This window comes from Spermophilus citellus, assembly GCF_964194105.1.
Source record: "Spermophilus citellus genome assembly, chromosome: 1".
NCBI classification, from domain to species: domain Eukaryota; kingdom Metazoa; phylum Chordata; class Mammalia; order Rodentia; family Sciuridae; genus Spermophilus; species Spermophilus citellus.
This window is the reverse complement of record NC_138182.1, coordinates 114,849,220-114,869,000: the sequence shown is the minus strand read 5'-3', so window position 1 is coordinate 114,869,000 and position 19,781 is coordinate 114,849,220. Positions and strand designations below refer to the sequence as shown.

General features: G+C 42.5%; 1 protein-coding gene across 13 annotated transcripts in view; it reads left to right on the top strand.

Moving 5' to 3' along the window:
• The first annotated feature begins 3,379 nt into the window (after nucleotides 1-3,379).
• The window catches only part of LOC308644461 (uncharacterized protein), an 82,164-nt gene continuing 65,762 nt past the window's right edge, over nucleotides 3,380-19,781 (top strand). For 2 of the 13 annotated variants that reach the window (XM_081285626.1, XM_081285627.1), the window contains exons 1-2: nucleotides 3,382-3,694; nucleotides 12,585-12,669. The gene's annotated coding sequence lies outside the window, so the exon portion shown is untranslated. The other 11 variants (XM_081285632.1, XM_081285630.1, XM_081285623.1 and 8 more) reach the window with 11 other exon arrangements.

Genomic DNA, 19,781 nt, shown 5'->3' with positions numbered 1-19,781 from the left:
GAATTATCCACTTACAAGCTATACTAGAAATTATTACTAATCAGACTGCCACAGGCTTTGACCACATAGCCACACAGCAGACCCAGATGTGGGCAGCTATCTATCAAAACTGCTTAGCATTAGATTAGCTACTGGCTTAAGAAGGAGGAATATGTGAACGGATCAACAGTTTAGATTGTTGCATCCAAATAGATGACAATAGACAAGCAGTTATGGATATAGCCAACATAAGAAAACTAGCACACGTGCCAGTTCAGACCTGGAAGGGCATTAAAATTTGGGACCCAAACATGCTTTGGGGGATGGTTTTCAACTCTTGATAGATTTAAAAGCTTAATTGGTATAGTGGGTATTCTGCTGTTAACCTGTGTATTGCTCCCATGTTTGGCTCCACTGTGCATTAAAACTATTGGATCCACTATAGAAGCCACTGTTGAAAGGAGAACAACTAAGGTTTTGGTATTATATAAGGCTTTAAGCCAAGATGATCATAATGATGCTCTTTAATTTAAAGGATTAAGTTATGAGAAGCAGTATTAAAGGGGGGAATTATAGTGGCACCCCCTTCTCCACAGAAAATCTTAACTGGGCTTCTCCAGAAATCTTCACCATGGCTGATTTTAGGACTGTCAGCAAAAGAGTCTCTAAACAAGAGATCAATGTAGTTAAACTTCCTATCTTCCTATTGCTCTATTTTACTTGGCCACTGGCCTGGAAGAAAGCAGCACTCCAAGTGCTGGATACTCCCTTACTAGTTTTTCACAATCATCCAGTATAGTAGTTTGTAGAAGTGTGTTTACAAATGCAAAGTATGATTTAAAATGAAAGATCTTTTAACAAGGCCTCTAACCTGGATCTGGGCTTCACAGAGGTGTCTACATTTCTAAGATAAGTTACCAATTGGGCTCCATGGTAACAACTGATAGGGGGAAGAAGGAAAGAGGAGAAAAAGCTCGCCCCTTCTCAGGTGTTGTCCTTGAGAGGTTAACTTGCCCAGAACTTTCACTGCTTTATGTGGAAAGCTACTTTATGTGAACTTCTGCAGACTGTGAACTTCTAAGCCCCTCTCCTTACATGCTGGGTATAAAGTTCTGAAACTACCTGAACTCAAGGCTCAGGGGATTAATGAATTACAGCTAAAGTTGTGCCCTCTGAACCTGGCTGCAGCCAAATAAAACTGTTTCCTGCTATCTTTGGTGCCTTGCCTCTTCTGTTCCCTACAATGCTGGGACTCAATAAGTTGCTGGCCATAAGGAACAGCAGCCATTGGCATTCTTAGTCATATCTGCTTTCAATTGATAAGGAGCTATAAGGAGCACTAGCCATACACCATGCTTAGCTATGACTAGTTACAATTGGTAGGGAACACAGCTCCATGGACAAACACAAAGAACATGCCCAGTTGCAATTACATTATCTCACTAGACATAACGGACATAGTTCACTGGGTTTAACCAATCACCAACATACATCACCAACTTGGAATGGTATTTAAACTGCTTGCTTCCCACACTGAAGAGCTTCAGTGAGGACACCAGTGAGACTGGCCACCTTGGTGTTCATCCCCAGATCAACTCTTCCATTCTGGAGAGAACCACCAGACAGCATCATCTTCTGGTCTTCCACTAAGAGAAGTCACATGGCATCAAAGGTACTTTTGGGGCTTGTGGTTGCCCTAGGATCCTGTAATATGTTTGTCATGTTTAATTGCCCTAGTATGGAGTGATTTACATATAGTGTTTAATTAGTGTGTGTTGAGTGCTATGTGGGGTGCCCCAGCACACCCAACAACTTTTGCATTAATTGTTTATGTTTGATGATTGGTGTGATAAAATACACACTTGAGTTCAAAGACAACCCACCTACAAGTAATTATCAATAGCGCTGCTCATGATAGTCAACTCATAGGATAACCTATATAAGCCCAGGGCCTTTCTTTGTTCTCAGAGCTCATTTTTCCACCAGGAAAGTGGGTCCCATGGCATCATTTCACCCATGCATTCCCTGTTCCTGCGTGAAACTTCATTCCTGAATAGAGAGCTGAGCATTCATCCCGGTCTTTTTTTTTTTAGTTCATTTTTTTAGTTTTAAGTGGACACAATATCTTTATTTTACACTTATGTGGTGCTGAGGATCAAACTTAGTGCCTCAAGCATGCTAGGCGAGCACTCTACCACTGAGCCACAAGCCCGGCCCCTCAGCCCATTTTTGAACTTTATTTAGATACAGGGTCTCACTGAGTTGTAGAGCCTCACCATTACTGACACTGGCTTTGAACTCTTGATCCTCCTGCCTCAGCGCCCCCCCCCACCCCCGCCATTACAGCCTTTGTTCTGGGTTCTTGTTTTTGCAAATTTTGAAGAATAAAGTCCATGGGAAAAAAAATTCAAGGGCAATCACGGAAAGGAAGAGTTAAAACAGCTGCGTTTATTTAAGTGACAAGAAATAGAACACTCACCATTGCGGGAGGGGGGACTGATAGCAGAAAAACTCATTTCAGGTTCTGGTCAGTGCATGAAAGACAATATTTGTGAAGTGGTTAATGAAAAGGCATTCTGGGGGACCGTAAAGAAGGGAGGGGAGAAGGGAATAGGAAATATCTTAGAATGAATGGAACATCACTTTCCTATGTACATATATGAATGCACAACAAATGTAATTAATTCCACATCATGTACAATGAGAAAAAGGGGAAGTTGTACTCCACATATGTATAATATGTCAAAATGCATTCCATTGTCATGCATAGCTAAGAACAAAAAAAAAAAAAAAAGAAAGAAAAAAAAAAAAGAAAAGAAAATGCATCTTGAGTACCACCCTCCTTCTTGTAACTTCCATCTGGGTTCACCTCCCTCTTCCATTTTCCAACTAGCTATCTGTTGTACATTATCCTTGGTGATTAGTGGGGGCTTTTCTCACCTCCTGTTCGTCAGGACCCTAAATTTTCACGCGGGACCTGCCTGTACCTTCCATCCAGCTCTCCCCTCCAGCTGCCTTTCCTACGTCCTCTCATTTTTCATTTAAAGCAAAAACTGTATTCTGAAAATGGATCACTGGACTGTCTATTTCTCACACTTTCAGCCGTGAACAGCACACTTATTTTTATATATCGTGGACACTCGTTGTCCTACTTAAAAATCGCCTTCTACACCAGGCCAAATAGAAAAATTTCCTGGGAGGATCAGGTTCCAACAGGGCAAGGAAATCCTGCTTGAAAAGGATTGGGCCAAGTACCTGTCACTCTGGCCCACTTCAGCCAAGGATAGGATGACATAACTGTCACTCCATAATGCTTGTACCTGGGGTAGGACTGTCCAATCAGGTGCGCAGATAGACAGGAAGGGCGGGATTACGCAATCTCTAGGGCTTTTCTTCCTCACCACATCCGGTCCTTCCTCCTCAGGTCAGGCATCCGCTGCTCGCGAATCCCCGGTGCGTCTGCGCAGCCTGTGAGCTCCGGGAGGACGGTGAGTCCTCCTGGAGTCCCACCGGTTAGTGTGTGCAGAGGACTGGTGGCACCCTGTCCGCACCTGCCGTGGGGATCCAGCCTGCGGGTGAGCTGCTGCGTGTGGCCGAGTCCGGGCTGGCAGGTGGCGCTGGGCCCCTGACCCCTGGGCCCGCGGGGCTGGTCCCTGACCCCTCCCTGTTGGCGACCTCCTAGGTCATCCCTGGGCAGCCGATCCCAGAGAGCACGGTGAGCACATCGTGGGAAACGAGCTCGAGGACCCGAGATCTGGAAGCAGCACGCTTTAGTGGCGCCAGGGCCTGGGGGACAATTCCGCAGTCCGAGCCCCGGGCTCAGCAGGGCCTTTACTTTCAGACTAACAGCTCTGGGTTACTTCGGGCCAGGGAGTTGGTCGGTTCTATTAGAGGACCGTGCTATGCCCTCTTTGTAAGGGGTCAAGCTTGTCCTCAATCTAGGGACTCAGCTCACACAACTTAGGAACTTTTACTGCACTAAGACCAAAGGGGAGTTCTTCAGCCCCAGTTGTTTTAATTTCCCTTTTGCTGCGGAGAGTTCTTCACGACCCTGAGGTTAAATGTCAGTACACAGAGCTGCTGTTGTGTCAGAGTGCTACGCCATAGCCTGTGAGCGCTTAGGCCGCCAAGTTTCCATTAAAAAAATAATAATAACTTTAGAAATTTTTGTCTTTATATGTGGTGCTGGGATTGAACCCAATACCTCACACATGCCAGGCAAGCGCTCTGCCACTGAGCCACAGCCCCTGTCCCCAAGTTTCCATTGTGACCTACCACAAGCCCAGGAGAGTGTCATGGGATCTTCAGATGTGTTCTGAGTGTGGCAGTGGGGCCCCAGTGGGGCCCCATCGACCCTCCTTTCTGGACAGAAGTAACTTGTACTCCCCACAGACACTTCCAAATGTGCAGGAAGTAGGATCTCAAACCAATTTTCCATTCTAGAACCCCACTTCTCCAAGGGCTGGCAGCAAATCCTTAAAATTCCAATTCTCTCTCAGCATTCCTCATGCCAACTGCATCTTGTGAGAAATAGAAAGTCAAGGGTTCATTTTCTGAATACAGTATTTAAACATAAATGTAAAATTGGGATGTAAGAATGGTAGCCTGAGGGTAAGAAGAGCAGGATGGAAGGTTACAAGCAGTTAACACACAACAGCACCACTGCCTGTGATATGGAAGATCAAAGTCCCTGCACCTAAACAGCTCTTGACAAACGAGGTCAGGCAAGGGGCAATCTGGACCAACAGAGGTAGAAACTTTCTGTTTAGAAATAGTAACTGGGTAAAGAAGAACTGTGTGCCAAAATACATTCACCCCAAGAAGACCTTCCTGCCACAGAGGGAGGTGGGGCAAGAAAAGGTGCATTTCTTTAACCCAATAGGAGACAGTAAAATCTAGCTGACATTCAGAGGACACTGCCCGCCCCAAGTCCTCAGCTAATGAGGAACTGGGGGAGGGACCTGCCCTAGGATGAAATGCTGATTGTCACAGCTGTGGCTGTGCCACATCTTGCAAATGCCTCGTTTCCTGCTCTACTGCATGTTGCAGAACATTCTTTGGGTTGAACAGGTGAGCATGTGTCTCACACTCACCAGGGCACACTGTGTCAACATTTGTTCCCAAGACTGCATTCAAGTGGAGAGTGTTTTAATGGTCATAGTTTCACTGAGTACTGGATGCCAGTTTTTAAAGGTTTTTTTGTTTGTCTTGTGGTGGTTTTGTCTGCTTTTATTTTTATGTATCTGCATGTCTCCCAGGAGTGCAAAGCAGAGAGGAATGACCTGGAATTTGAGTGTAAAAACTACTTATGCCTCTCTTGATCTTGCCCAGGAAGAGACACCTTTGCAGTGTCTTTAGGCCACTTTTAGGGTCCCGTGTCCTCAGGTACTTTTCTGTTTTTTTCCTGAGGCTTCCAAATGGTGCCCACAGCCATCCTGTGCCTGACAGTGTGCAGGTAATTTCAGGCCCTGGGTCAGCTCCTCCTAGATCAGACTGAGGTGTAGACTGCAGATTCTGAGGGGAGCAGCTGGAGATACCCAGGTCAGGCAGTGAAATGCTGGTGTTGAGGGAACATGACAGACATGGTTCCTGCCCTCTGGATTCTCAGAGCTGGAAGGAAGAACAGTTATCTCAAAGAGGAGGGGAAAAGTGGCCCCAGGAAGGTGAAGGAAAACCCTACAAAGGTCTTCAGCAGCAGGAGGCGGTGGGAGGACATGCCTGGTGACAGAAGCCTGACTTGAAGCTGGAGTGTGACAGGTCAGTGTCCAGTGGTGCTGCAGCTCCCCGGGTTTGTTGTCTTAGTTAGACTTGTTCACTTATTTTAGCTTCAGTGTTTCATTAATTGTAAAATGTAACTTATTAATAAAGCTGAAAGATTAGGAAATATTCCTAAAGGGCAAGATCGAGGTATAAGTCAGGGGGAAAAAGAAAGATCCAGACAAAAAACAAAGAAACATTTCTTCTTTTATTCCATTAGTTAAAACTTGTTTGGTAGTGTTTTTCTTTCCCAGCAGTCACCTGTGATGATTGATTACCAAATGTTATATTGGAAATAGTAATTAAATAACATGTTCGTTTTCTAAGCAAGATGGGTAAATTTGATTTTCCTACTGAAGTATTAAATGTAAGTGGCTTAAAATTTTTTCTCCTATGAACATAAACACAGAGTATGAGTGTTTTTACTGGGTTCTTTAAACACCAAGTCTGTTCTATTGAAAAGGTGACAGAGAAGAAGAGATGTTTAATCCCAGTAAGTATAATCCAAGGCCAGATGTGATCCTGCAAAAGGAGATCACTGAAGGTCCAGTCAGAGCTCTTTGGGCAGCCTCCCCTGCAGAGGCCTAGGCTGCTCACACCAACCCTAGAAGGAGCCCTTTAGACTGAGAAGCTCTAGAGCTCTGGAAACCTGGGGTCCTCAGACAGATGTGATGGGGAACTGGATGGGAAGGATAAGGAGAAGCCATTTCTGAGAGTGCAGTTGATATTGTCCAGGGTTGTTCACAGACTGTCCAATGAAACAAGTGCAGATTTGGGTGATAAGCGACTTATTCTAAGGAGCACTGCAGGAGGGGGGAGAACCACAGGTGAGCTCTGCAAGCACCCACAGCTCCTGCAGAAAGGGCTGCTTTCCTAGGGAGGGGCAAACAGGGTTAGGAAGAAGCTGGAGGGGAGGGTAGCGAGGAGTGGGGCAGGTCAGATCCCAGGTCAGAGGATGTTTCACTGGAAGTGAGCCTGTTCTATGGAGGGGCCAGGAATAGGGGTCCTATGTTGTGTTCAGCTGCCAGTGAGTCAAATTTCAGAGTCCTTGAGGAAGGAGAGAATCTTCAGCCCAGTTTGATTAACAAGGAATTGTTCTGATCCCTGAAGAGAAATTTGTTCAGCTAATTGCTTATGAGGAGAAAAAGAGGGGAGGGATTTTCTGGATCAAGGTGTGTATCTGCCATGGGTTAAAAAGGGAGCATCTTCTGAGTCATAATGGGGGAGGGGGTGTCTGTGCAGGAACTGCTCTAGCAGAATGCAGAGGAGGGGGATTTCTTCATTTATAGTTCTTTCCTAGGATCCCTTTTGGCAGTTTCTTTTCCTTTTGGCAGTTCTAAGTTTTATCATTTATAGTAACTAAACATAAGTGATGTGCTTTGCTAAAAATAAAATCATTGAACTTGTGGAGGGGGTAATTGGAGTCCCAGTTTGTGGTTACTTGCTCTCAGCAGGGTGGCTGGCCCTCCAGCCTTGCATCTGGCTCCTAAAGTGGGCCAGTGTTTTTGAGCAGTGTCCAACCTTGGTATTCCCCTGTTCTTATGGGACTTGAGTTGTTCAAGTTTGTTTTTTATGTTGACAGTTTCATTCACTTTTGTTCCCATGTACTAACACTTCATAAATTTTGTACGCATGGAGCTGTCGAGTCAGCATACAGACACAGTGGTACTGAAACTTCAGGCAATGTCCTAATGGCAGTCCAATAATGAGGATAGTTTTGAGGAAAGAAAGAAAAAGATTTATTGCATTGCCAGCAGAGGAGGAACTGGGAACTCCAGTTTCAGAGGCTGTGATTCTGTCAAGTGAGGGGAACAGAAGGTTACAAAGAGGTGATTCAGAGGCTGCATTCTAGTGTGCCCTGTAAGGTTTCATAATTTACTCATAGACTTGGGAGATGGCTGTTTCTTAGATATTGTGGCACTGTTGCAAGTCTGAATTACATGGTTCCCGTGTTGTGTGAGCTCAAGGACAGCTAACTCCTGTTAAGATGAGAAGTATGGCAATCTGTCACCCCAAGATTATGGAAGGGAAAAGGGAGAAGATAAAGTGGGAAAAAAAAAAAAAACATTGTCAGATTTAAAATAAGCCACTGGGTTATGTTCAGTATGAAATGGATCTCTGATACATTTAAGTTAAGCCACAAGGTTATGTTCACAGCATGAAGTGGACCCCCGATACATTTCCCATTGTCAATTTCTACCTCCCATTTCTGTGGAGAAATGGGCTACAACATCCCTAAGCTGTTTGCTCCTGAAGCTGGGTGATGAATGGTGTCTTAGAATGGAGTGTCATTTTCCTTTTTGGGACTTTTCCTGGAGCAGATGAAGAGGTGACTTGAACCTTAATGGGGACCTGGAGAAAGCCCACTCACTACAGCAATTAATAAATATTTGACTGATTGTCATAATGCTGTTTTAGTCTAGGTCTCTTTGTGAGAGACATGTTTTGCCCTTCCACAGGATACCAGCAAGGTCTCTAACATAGTATTTCTGGGCTTGATTTAAATCAAGAGCAGTTGGCAACCCCATATCCCATTGCAGGTGGGTTCTTGGCATATATTAGCCACAGTGTTTTTAAAGGTATGATTTACCTTCTCTGTTTTCCATGTAGATTGGGGTCTCCAGGATGCATGTAACTTTCATTGGCCATTCAATGTTTGTTCCCTTGTTAGGTCAGTTCTGCAGTGAGATTGTCCATCATCACGTCAGGATCAATTCCTTCAAAAGTACTCTAGACATTTCTAAAGACTTTTCTGTTCTGGAAGAATCAACCTTGACCCACCTAGAGAAGGTATCTATCTACCAGTACATCAGATTTCTGACATTTCCCTTGGTACTCCGTACCTGGGCTCAGGCTCTACCTGTCAGTCTACAAAATCCTGAGTTATTTCATGTCCTGTGCCCTTTTACATCTCATGCTCTTTTACATGGGCTGCCATTTAGTCTTTGAACTGTTCTGGTGCACAGCAAAGTTCTGACACACTTGCTGGGGTCTCGTGGCTGCATGGCCCTCCCAGCTGGGACTTGCTGAAGGTCAGCAAGGCTTCCTTCCCATGGCAAGTACTCATGCAGGTGCTCTGCCACGGGCCGGGTTTGTGAAGGCAGGAGGAGGAGCCCATGGCAACTTTGTCTCCACCTGGCACTTCTATCCTAGGAGTCAGAAACCCCCCTTTTTTTTGGCTCATTTCTCATTCTCCTCAGTACGAAAGTGTTTGTGTTGTTCCCATTCAGGAGAGGTGTGAGTGTGATGTGCAGTTGGCATCTGGATCATCCAACAGGCTGGCCTGCTCTCTCCCCATGTTTCCAGCAGGCAGTACTCTGCCTTCTGCTGTGTGGTCCAGCTGTTTTGACAGATGGCATCCTAGTCACAGCATGTCTCCCAGTGTCTAAGAGAACTGTAAGAGTTGGACATTATTTTACTAGTCTGAACACTGCCGCAGTCTGGCTGGGCACAAATCACAAGCCACTGAAGCAAGAACAAACTTTATTTCCGAACTCCCAAGAACGCCACACACCCGGCCTTCTCCCGGGACACACCACACGGAAATCCCTCCTCCGGCACTTCCCCAACCAATGCGAACTCTCCAGGAATCCCCATGAGAACTCCAAAGTAGCCCAGGCGGACAGTAAAGGTCTAATATACAATTGAATCAATCCAGCATCATCTTAATGGCTCGCCTCTCTACCAATACTATTGGCAAAATGCCAGGGGCCATTCCGATTTGGCTGTGGCTCTCAGCAGAACACCTTTTGTAAATCAGGCAGGGACCAAGTTAAGGGCTCTGACATGGCTTTGTTTTAACCTCTTGAATGGCCTTGGCATTATGGACTCCAAGATTCTATTTCTGTTCCACTTTAGGAACAGAAAAAAAAAAAAAAACACCCCAAACAAAACAAAACAAAAATAGAGAATCTTACAGCATCTAGTGAAAGCTGAGGTAGGCCTTGATGGAGTCTGTGGTTATGTTGCTTTGCTGTCTAAGTTTGAAAATTTAAGTTACCCTCAGGTGGCAATGCCCTCATTCTACTAAGTTGGGGGCGGGGGGAAATAGCTCAAATCTTCCTAAGAGAGTCAGGGACTCTCAGTAAAAAAGCCAGTTAGGGCAGATTTTTATGAGTGACCCTGACCTGCATCTATCATGGAAAAGACTTTCAGGTCTTTCGCCACATTAGTCCAAAATTAGAAACACAAACATGGCAGAGTCCTGACATTCCCAGACACCCATATAACTATCTGGTTCCTGACTTTTCTAACTCTCAAAAGAGAGCCTGCTTGCAGCCTGACATCAACTTGGGGTCTATTGGATAATCTAGAATCCCAGATGGCAACCTGTTTACAAAACTGAGACTTTTTAGTGGATACCACATATCCACATGGGGCAAGATAGATTACAGCAGCTTTAGTGTTTAAAGGCAGTATTCATGGTTGGACTGGCTATAGGCAGATCATCCACATATTTTAAAAGCCTTCTTTGATATGGCTGTAACTCTCACAGGTCTTTTTTTAGATTCACATTAAACAGTAGAGTAGGTCTTAAATCCCTGGGGTAGGATGGTCCAGCAAGGAGGCAACATTGGTATCAGGTCCCTGCCACTGAAAAGCAAGTAATAATTGGGATATCCTTTCCAGAAGAATGCAAAAGAATATATCCTTTAAGTCTAGCACCATGAATCAGCCTTAGTTGCCTGGCATCAGAGCCAGTAGGGTTTGTGGACTTGGTATTGTGGGCTGAATATTCTAAGCAATATTATTTTTAGCTCTCTGCAGAATAGATGCATTATAGGGTGGAAAAACTAGCACAATCTGTGTTTTAAAATTTTGTCCAGAAGAGAATGGATGTCCATCAGTGCCTTCTCTTAAAAGGGGATGTTATTTATTCCTGGGATGAGTTACCAACTCCTAAACAAAAGCTGGTTGGGATAATATTGGTTGCACTTCACAGGCTCCATTCAGCCTTAATGGCTTTTTTCCTAGACCTCCAGTAGATCAGGTAATTTCCTTTTCCTTGATTGAAACTGAAAGCAGAGCATGTGTTCTGTTGGCACTTTTATATGAAGTCATTGCTTTTTGAGTGTGATAACCATCTCACCCCAATAGGATTTAATTCACAAAACCAATCTTGTCCTAGGAGAGAGATTGGGCAATCCAGCACATAGAAAAGCTGTGCTAAAATGGGTGCAGTGGTACATGCCTCTAATCCCATCAAGGCAAGATAATGCAGGCAGATGTAAGTTTGAGACTAGCCTCAGCAATTTTGCAAGGCCCTAATCAGCTTTGTGAGATCCTGTCTCAAAATGAAATGTAAAAAGGACCCAGAATGGAGCTCAGTGGTTCAGTGCCCCTTGGTTTCATCTGCAATACCAAAATACAAATGAACATAAAAGGAAGTGTACCTAAATTTTTTTTATGTTGCATTCAAGGGGTTTGAATACAAGACATTGTTGAGTCTGACCTGGCTTATTTATTATTATCCCTTATCCCTTATTAGCCATCAACTTTAAGTGTGTTCCCCACTGTCATTTGTACCCAGAGGTGCTTTCTGGATTTTTTCTTATAGTAGGCGTATTGATATTCCATGGAGGAGGCCCTTTCCATGCTTTTTTCCCTTGGTATGGGGAACATACTATGATGCTTAGGTCTCAGCATGGAAGGGGGTTGCCCAAAGTACCAGACCTGCCCATGAAGCCAGAGCTGGGGCTGCTGTTGACCCTTCTCTGGACTCCAGTTAGTTATTAAAAAGCTTGTTTGTGTTTGTTCCCAATGCCAGTCTAGTAATAAGGACATGACTCTGAGGAAAAAAAGAAAAATAAGATTTTTTTTTTTCTTTCAAAAAATAAACACATGGGACTACTATTCCAGAGTCTGTGGTTCTGTCCGCTGGGGGAACAGAGAACTTTTAAAGGGGTGGTTCAAAGACTGTATCCCAGGGTGCCCTGTTGGGGGCCATAATTCACTCATAGACTTGGTAGATGGCTGTTTCTCAGTTCTTCTGGCATCATCCCTGCAGACGTCTGGTGTGTGTGCCCAAGGACAGGGAACTTGGCCTAGGATGGTAAGAAGGGTAGTCTTGCTTCCCCAAGGTTAGGAAGGGGGAAAGGGAGAAGAGAAAGGAAAAAAAAAAATGTCAGTTTTTAAAAACTGCAGTGACAGGGTTATTTTGAAGCTTAAAATGGACCCATGTTACAAGAGGGAGAGGTTCGTTTTGTGCTTCTTCTGGTTCTTATCTTCCCTAGACACAGACCCCTCCCTCATCAATGACTTTGGGCAAAAAGTCCCTTTAGGAACTTGACAGGGTGGTGTGTCCCTCAACCTCTGGTTTGTCCTATTGGGTTGAGGTCAGCACTGTCTGCAGCTGCCCTGTGTCTTGCAGGGTGCAGTCTATTTTAGGCCTTGGGCCAGCTCCCACAGGCCAGGTCTCTAGTGTATACAGTAGTCACAGGAAGTTTTCAGGGAATCTGGAATCAGTTGGGGTTCTGTGTAATGCAGGAGTGGCATGTGGAGTCCCTGTTTATTTATTTATTTAATTTTTTTTTAAATTGTAGATGGAATTTATTATTTTTATGTGGGGTTGAGGATTGAACCCAGGGCCTCACACTTGCTAGGCAAGTGCTCTACCACTGAGCCACAACCCTAGCCCTCCCTGTTGATTGATTTTATTTTATTCAGTCCCCTTTATTTCTCCCAGGAGTAGTGAATTTACCTGTTCACACTATTCCAAATGTGCAGGAAGCAGGGTCTCCAACCCACCTTCCCTCCAATACCTGGACCTCCTTAGGGCTGGCAGCAAATCCATAATATTCCAGTTCCTGAAACAGGCTGAAATTGAGGGTCACTCCTACTTTTTCCAGGTTGCTCTGCCTCTGAACTACCCTTGGGCCTGAAAGAGCTGCTCCTTCTCCAGCTGCTGAGTGTCATGACTTGGGCTCTGTCGAGGTGAGTAAATCTGCATGTTTGTTGCCTGTTCTTTCTCACTTTGCTGCCTTTTCTCATATATGTTTTCTTTTCTGTCATTTTAGTTATCTGAAGATGAAAAATAGAAACAAACCATTCTATCTTCCTTCAAAACTGGCTTTGCATAGAATGTATTGCCAGTTTGACTTGAAGTATTTGTGGAGCCTGAGTAGTGGTAGAGTCCTCCTTTGTTTTTTTTTTTTTTTTTTTTTGTTTTAACTGTGGGTGAATATTTCTTGTGAGTGGAAACACTAGAATCACCTGGAACTTCACTTTAAAAGGACTTATGAAGAGAAAAATGAAGGAAGGAAGTGTAAGGTTAATATTCTTTCCTGTCAGAGTTAAACCTGTAGGACTGGGGCAGTAGCTTAGTGGTAGAGCCCCTGTCTAGCATGCTGGAGGCACCAGGTTCAATCCCCAGCACCACCAAAGACAAAGGAAAAAAAAAAAAAATTGATCTGTAGTCTGGTGAGTTTCCTAATATGTGACTTAAAAAAATGTTTATAAAAGTTAAATTTCACAATGTATAGTTAGGTAGAGCCAATTTCATTTATAAACCTTATGGTTAAAGTGTAGCCATTGTGGGGCTAGGGTTGTAGCTCAGTGGTAGAGCACTTGTGTAGCTAGCAAGTGTGAAGCCCTGGGTCTGATCCCCAGCACTACATAACAACTAAATAAACAAAATAAAAGGTATTGTGTCCATCTACAATCAAAAACATATTGTTTTTTTTTTTTTTTTAATGTAGCCATTGTGAACTGCCCAACATGTACAGCATGTATCCACATGTGGGCAGGAGTGTATACCCTAGCCCTGGTCACACCCCCAGCTATAATCCTCCTTTGTTCTCAGACTTCCAATCATAATGCTGTAGTGTCCTGAGTGATCCAGACCTAACTATAGTCCTTCCCTTCTGTAATTTTAAATTAGCCAGTTGTGTTGATCTTGACCCAAGCTCCTTCTGCAGAGCAAGGGTCAGTGCTGTGTCAGGGATAAATAAGGTGGATTGCCTACCAAACCAGGTGTGCTTGCTTGCCAGACTTTGTTTGGTAGCATGCCTTCTGCTGAAGTAAAGTTGGCCTTGCTCAGCTACCTCCATGGTGTGTCTTATTGCTCAGGACAGCTGCCATTTCTAACAGAAGGAATGAAGAAAGACAGAAAGTAATGAAGAAAATATTAATTTTTTAAAAGAAGCACTTATGCCTTTCTTTCCTAGACACAAATGCTATATCAGTGTCTCTGAGCAGAGGTTTCCCTTTGGAAACGGTACTGGATGCTGTGTCCTCAGCCACTGTTTTATCTCATGTCATGCATGTCCTCACTGCCTGGGGCTCCCGCATCATGCCTCAGACTCTGCATTTTATTGGAGTTTCATAGCTTCTGGTCTGATTCCCAGGTCTTTGATCCATTGCATTTGAATTTGCGCAGGATGGGAGAAAGGGTCTAGTTTCATTTTTCTTTTATATATGGGTAACAAAACTCCCCAGCACCACTGGTTGTGGGGGCTGTGTTTTCTCCAGTGTCTGGTTTTGCCATCTTTGTCAGGGATCAGGTAACTGTATCTAAGTGGGTTTTTCTCCGTGTCTTCTAATCTGTACCTTTGGTCCTTGTGCCTGTTTTTTTTTTGCCAGTACTGTTATGGTTTGGATGTGAGGTGTCCCTCAAAAGCTCACATGTGAGCCAGTGCTTGAAGGTTTCAAGGAGAAATGATTGGGTTGTAAGAATTTTGACCCGATCAATGAATTCATCCCCTGATAGGGATTAACTGAATGGAAACTGAAGTGGTAGGGTGTGTCTGGATTGTATGGGAACTGGGGCATGGCTGTGGGTATGTGTTTGTATCTGGCCAAAGGAGACTCTCTGTTTCCAGATCACTATGTAAGCTACTTCCCGCTGCCACACTCTCCCTCCACTATGTTCTACCTGGTGCCCCAAGGAATTGACCACTCTTCTTGGGCCTAAGACCCCTGAAACCATGAGCGCTCAAATAAACTTTTCCTCCTTCATAGCTGTTCTGGTCAGATCCAAAATATAGTCACATAGCAAAAAAGCTGACTAAAAGAAGTATCACGCAGTTTTCGTTAGTAAAGTACTTAGTATGTTCATGGGGATTGCACTGAATCTATATAGTGCCTTTCATAGTGTGGATATTTTGACAGTATTAATTATTCCTATCCATGAACGTGGGGGTCTTTCCACCTTCTCGTTTCTTCAGAACTGTTCCATATTCAGTGTTTCATATTTTCCTTATAGAGGTTTTTTTCTTTCTTGGTTACGTTTATTTGTTTTTAAAATTTTGTTTACAAGGGGCTATTTTGAGTGGAATTGATGTCCCCCATGTCTTCTCTGCAGATTCATTATTGGTGTACAAGAGAGCCATTGGTTTTTGTGTGTTCACTTTGTAACCGGCTACTTTGCTGAATTTAAAAAAAATTATTTATTTATTTATTTTTTAGTTCGACACAAAACCTTTATTTATTTTTATGTGGTGCTAAGGATTGAACCCAGTACCTCACCTGTGTAGACAAGCGCTCTACCTACCGCTAAACTACAATCCCAGTCCTACTTTGCTCAATTTATTTATTAGCTCTAACAATCTTCTGGAGGAACTTCTTCTCAGTTAAGATTATATCACTTGCAGTGATGACTTTACTTCTTCCTTTCCTAATTTTGCCCATTTCCTTCTCTTGCTTAGTTACTCTGACTAGAATTTCTAGTACCATCTTGAATACGAATGAGAGCGTGAGCATCCTTGTTCCAGATTTAGAGAAAATGTTTTCAGTTTTCCTCCATTCACTGCGATGTTGGGTTTGTGGTACACATGGCCTTTATCATGTTGAGACAGATTCCTCTGTCTTCACCTTTTTCAGTGTTCTTGTCATGAATGGGGGCTGGATTTTGTCAAAGCCTACTGCTGCGTATATTGAGATGACTAAGATTTTTTCCCCTTATTTTTATTTTTTTAAAAAATAATTTTAGTCTTAGATGTTCACAATACTTTTGTCTTTTTATTTTTTTATGTGGTGCTGGGTATCAAACCCAGTGCCTCACGTGTGCTAGACAAGTGCTCTACCACTGAGCCACAATCCCAACTTCCAAATTTTATTTTTGTGGTGAATTACTTTTATTGATTTGTGTATGTTAAAACATCCCTTCTAAGGTACACTCATACACTGCTGGTGGGACTGCAAATTAGTGCAACCACTATGGAAATCAGTGTGAAGTTTCCTCAGAAAATTGGCAATGGAACTACCATTTGACCCAGTTATCCCACTTTTTGGTTTATACCCAAAGGACTTAAAATCAGCATACTGTAGTGATGCAGCCACATCAACGTTTATAGCAGCTCAATTCACAATAACTAACCTATAAAACCAACCTAGGTGTCCCTCAATATATGAATGGATAAAGAAAATGTGGTATATATACTCAATGGAATATTACACAGCTTTAAAGAAAAGTAAAATTACGGAGTTTGTCAGTAAATAGTTGGAGTTGGGGAATATCATGCTAAGTGAAATAAGCCAATCCCACAAAACCAAAGGCCGAATGTTTTAACTAATATGCGGATGCTAATTTACAATAAGGCCGGGGGCGGGGGCACTAGGGAAGAATAGCATTGCCTTAGATTAGGTAGAGGGAAATAATGGGAGGGAAGGGGAGGGGATGTGGGGATAGAAAAGATAGTAGAATGAAACAGACATTATTACTGAATGTATAAATGAGACTGCAGGAACAATATGATCCTACAACATGTACACTCAGAAAAATAAGAAATTGTATCTCACCTATGTATGATATATCAAAGTGCATAAATGCATTCTACTGTCATGTATGACTAATTAAAACAAAACAAAACAAAATATCCTTTCTACCCTGGGATAAAACCAATTTGATCATAATGCACAATCCTCTTAATATGTTGAATGTAACTTGTTTCTATTTCTTTAATTTTTTATCTAAGTTCATTAGGTATATTGGTCTATAATTTTTTTTGCTTGATGTGTCCTTAATCTTTTTTTGATACGAGTGTAATTCTAGCTTCATAGAATAAATTTGGAAGTATTCCACCCTTTTATGTTCTATGGAATAATTTGAGGAGTGTTTGTATTAGTTCTTTAAAAGTCTGGTAGAATTCAGCTGAGAATCCACGTAGTCTTGGGCTTTCTTTATCGGAGGATTTTTTTATTATGGATACCACCAGTTATCAGTGAAGAGTTCTGCTTCCTCAAGGATTGAGGCTTGAACATTAGAGAAAAGCATTGAGGCATGCATAGAAAGTAGGTTTTATTTAAAAAATAGTAACAGAGACTTCTCCCAGAAGGGAGAAGGGGGCCATAGCTGGTATCCTGGTATCCCAAGAAGTGAGAGTGTCCTGCCCCATTCACACATTTTAGATTTTCTTTGTTCTCCTGCTGTCTTCCCCTATATCTGTCTCCTTTCTGTGTATGTGATTAGGCCCAGGAGATGCCTGGTGGGATGGCTAAAAGGTGGGAAGTAGATGAGCAGGTGGAGGGCCAAATGTAGTGATCCAGGCTGAAAAAAGCCCAGAGGGCATGAATTAGCAGCTCCCCTTCTGCTCCAGGGTGTGCTTTATCAACAACCTCCTGGAAAGGGCAGTATGGGCAAGTAATATTTGTAATCAAAAGACTCTGAATGCATTAAATCTCCAATCTCCCAGGGGTGGTCTCCAACTTTCTAGACCCAAACAAGCCTCCATTTTCTTGATCTCACCCAATTACATATCTATACTGATTGCCTGTCCTTAATTCTTGCTTCATTCTCCCCTCTAATTTCAGGGACTCTTTATTCCTCTAAGGAAAATGGTGAGAACCACTCTTGGTGCTTTGAGATGAGGGGGGGGGGGGACAACATAGGGTGGGGCAAGCAGTATGGAGTTCCCTTTGGGAAATCAGGTTGGTCCAGGGGTCTGTGGCAGAAGTCTGGTTCAGAAAGGACCGGTTGTAAAGAAAGTGGGGGTGGGTGCTTATATGAGAAACAAAAAGACATGAGTACTGAAATGAGATTAATTGCAAAGGAAATGTTACAACATCTGGAATGTGTCATGACTATCATAAAAAGTACATCAATAATCTCTTCCCAGGCAGTATAAGAACTGAGAAGTTATTCCCATACTAAGGATGGAGAGGACAAAGAATTTATTTTGGAATGTACATCTTCAACATTGCCACAGTTATCTGGAATAAACACTACATTTAAGCTACTTAATGTCATCTGATTTTTGTAGAATATCTTTTTATTGGGCTGTCCTCTGTATTTAAAAGTGATCCCTTTATTTCTTTTACTCAGGGCTAGATAATCATACCAGCTAACACTGAATAAACCTAAATTTCTAGGAGATTAGGCAGATCTGTAGGCTGAGTAAAAACTTTTTTCTGACTCTGGCAGTTTCTCTTGATAGTTATCAGTCATTCCTGCCTAGGAATCTCATTTGTAGCCTTCAGTTTTACTTATTCTTGGTGTGGCTAACACAGGTGTACATGCTAAGTTACAGTAAAGTAACTATTGTTTTTTTCTTTTAAATTCCCAGGGATGACAGTGCTTTGGTTATAATTGTTTTACTAGATAGTTAAGATCAAGATGGTGAAATTGAACTTGTTCCTACCTGTTGTCAAGAGTCAGCTGAGTTACCATAAGGGTCATTCTTAGGGAACTTCAGAACGGCTTCTTAGTTCTTTTAGTGCTGTCTGCTGGGTGTCAGTGTCCCTTGATGATATGGCTTCCTTGGAAGCACCCGGATGTCTCCCTTCTCCAGTGACCCTCCTCTTTGCAGTAAGTGCACTGGCTGGCTTTTGGGGTTTTTTTTTAGTGTCTCAGTGACTGGAGGTTATGTGGCCCAGAGTTGCAAAGATCTTGGAGAAGTTCCCTGGTTCCCTGGTTTTAAGCTGACTCAGAGGGCAAAAGCCAAAAATATTGGTGGTCTTGGCTCTGTTAATTTAACCTTAATCTTTAAGCCTTGGTCTTAAACATCCACAAAGCCCATCTCACCATTCTTAAAGTAACAGTGCTGGGCTTTCATTTTAATGCTAATAATTTCATAGTCATTTTACTCCTTTTATTTAATTGGGGTCTGTATTAGTACTTTAAGTTAGCATTATATACTATCTGTCTGTAGTCGATAGCCTAATATCTCAAATTAACTTAGGTTGTTATATTGAAATTTGTTCTTCTGTAAGTCACTAACAAATAACATTTAAAGTTTCCAAGGAAAATTCAAAATGAAATTAAAAGAGTAAAAACATGTTGAGTTTGTACATAATCTTGACCCTTGGCTGAGTTATACATTATATCCCCTGTTTGATATCATAGTATTCTTTCGGGAGGGAGTACTGGGTATTAAACTCAGGGGTACTCAACCACTGAGCCACATCCCTAGCTCTATCTTGTATTTTATTAGAGACAGTATTTCACTGAGTTGTTTAATGCCTTGATAAATTGCTGCAGCTGGCTTTGAACTTGCAATCCTCCTGCCTCCACCTCCTGAGCCCCTGAGATTACAGGTGTGCACCACCTTGTCAGGCCAAGACCCAGTGGTCATAACAACAAAAATCAATCTTGAACACAACTTTAAGTGAACTGGAGTCTGACCTAGTTTGGAGTCATTCTAACTTGCAGTAAGGTGGAAGGCAGCACCACATCTCTGATAAGGCAGAGCTCTTTACAAATCTTAGGTAAAATGTTCTAGTTCTGAAGCTGATCTTTGCCTCTTTCTTAAATATTATTTTATGAAATTTACATAATTTTTTCCCAAGTCTTTATGAATGATAGCTAAAACAGTATGACATTATATCTGAAACATGAATCAAAGAAAGGCTAAGAGAGCTTTTAAATTTCTTTTTGTGGAAAATGGTAAAATGCTTTTTTTTTTTTTGATGGTTGGATTTTTTTTATTGATTATTTAAAGCATTACATAGCTCATGATATATCATCTTTCATACATTTGACTCAAATTGTGTTTTGAACTCCCATTTTCACCCCAAATACAGATTGCAGAATCACATCTGTTACATATTCACATTTTTACATAATGCCATATTAGTGACTGTTGTATTCTGCTACCTTTCCTATCCCCTAC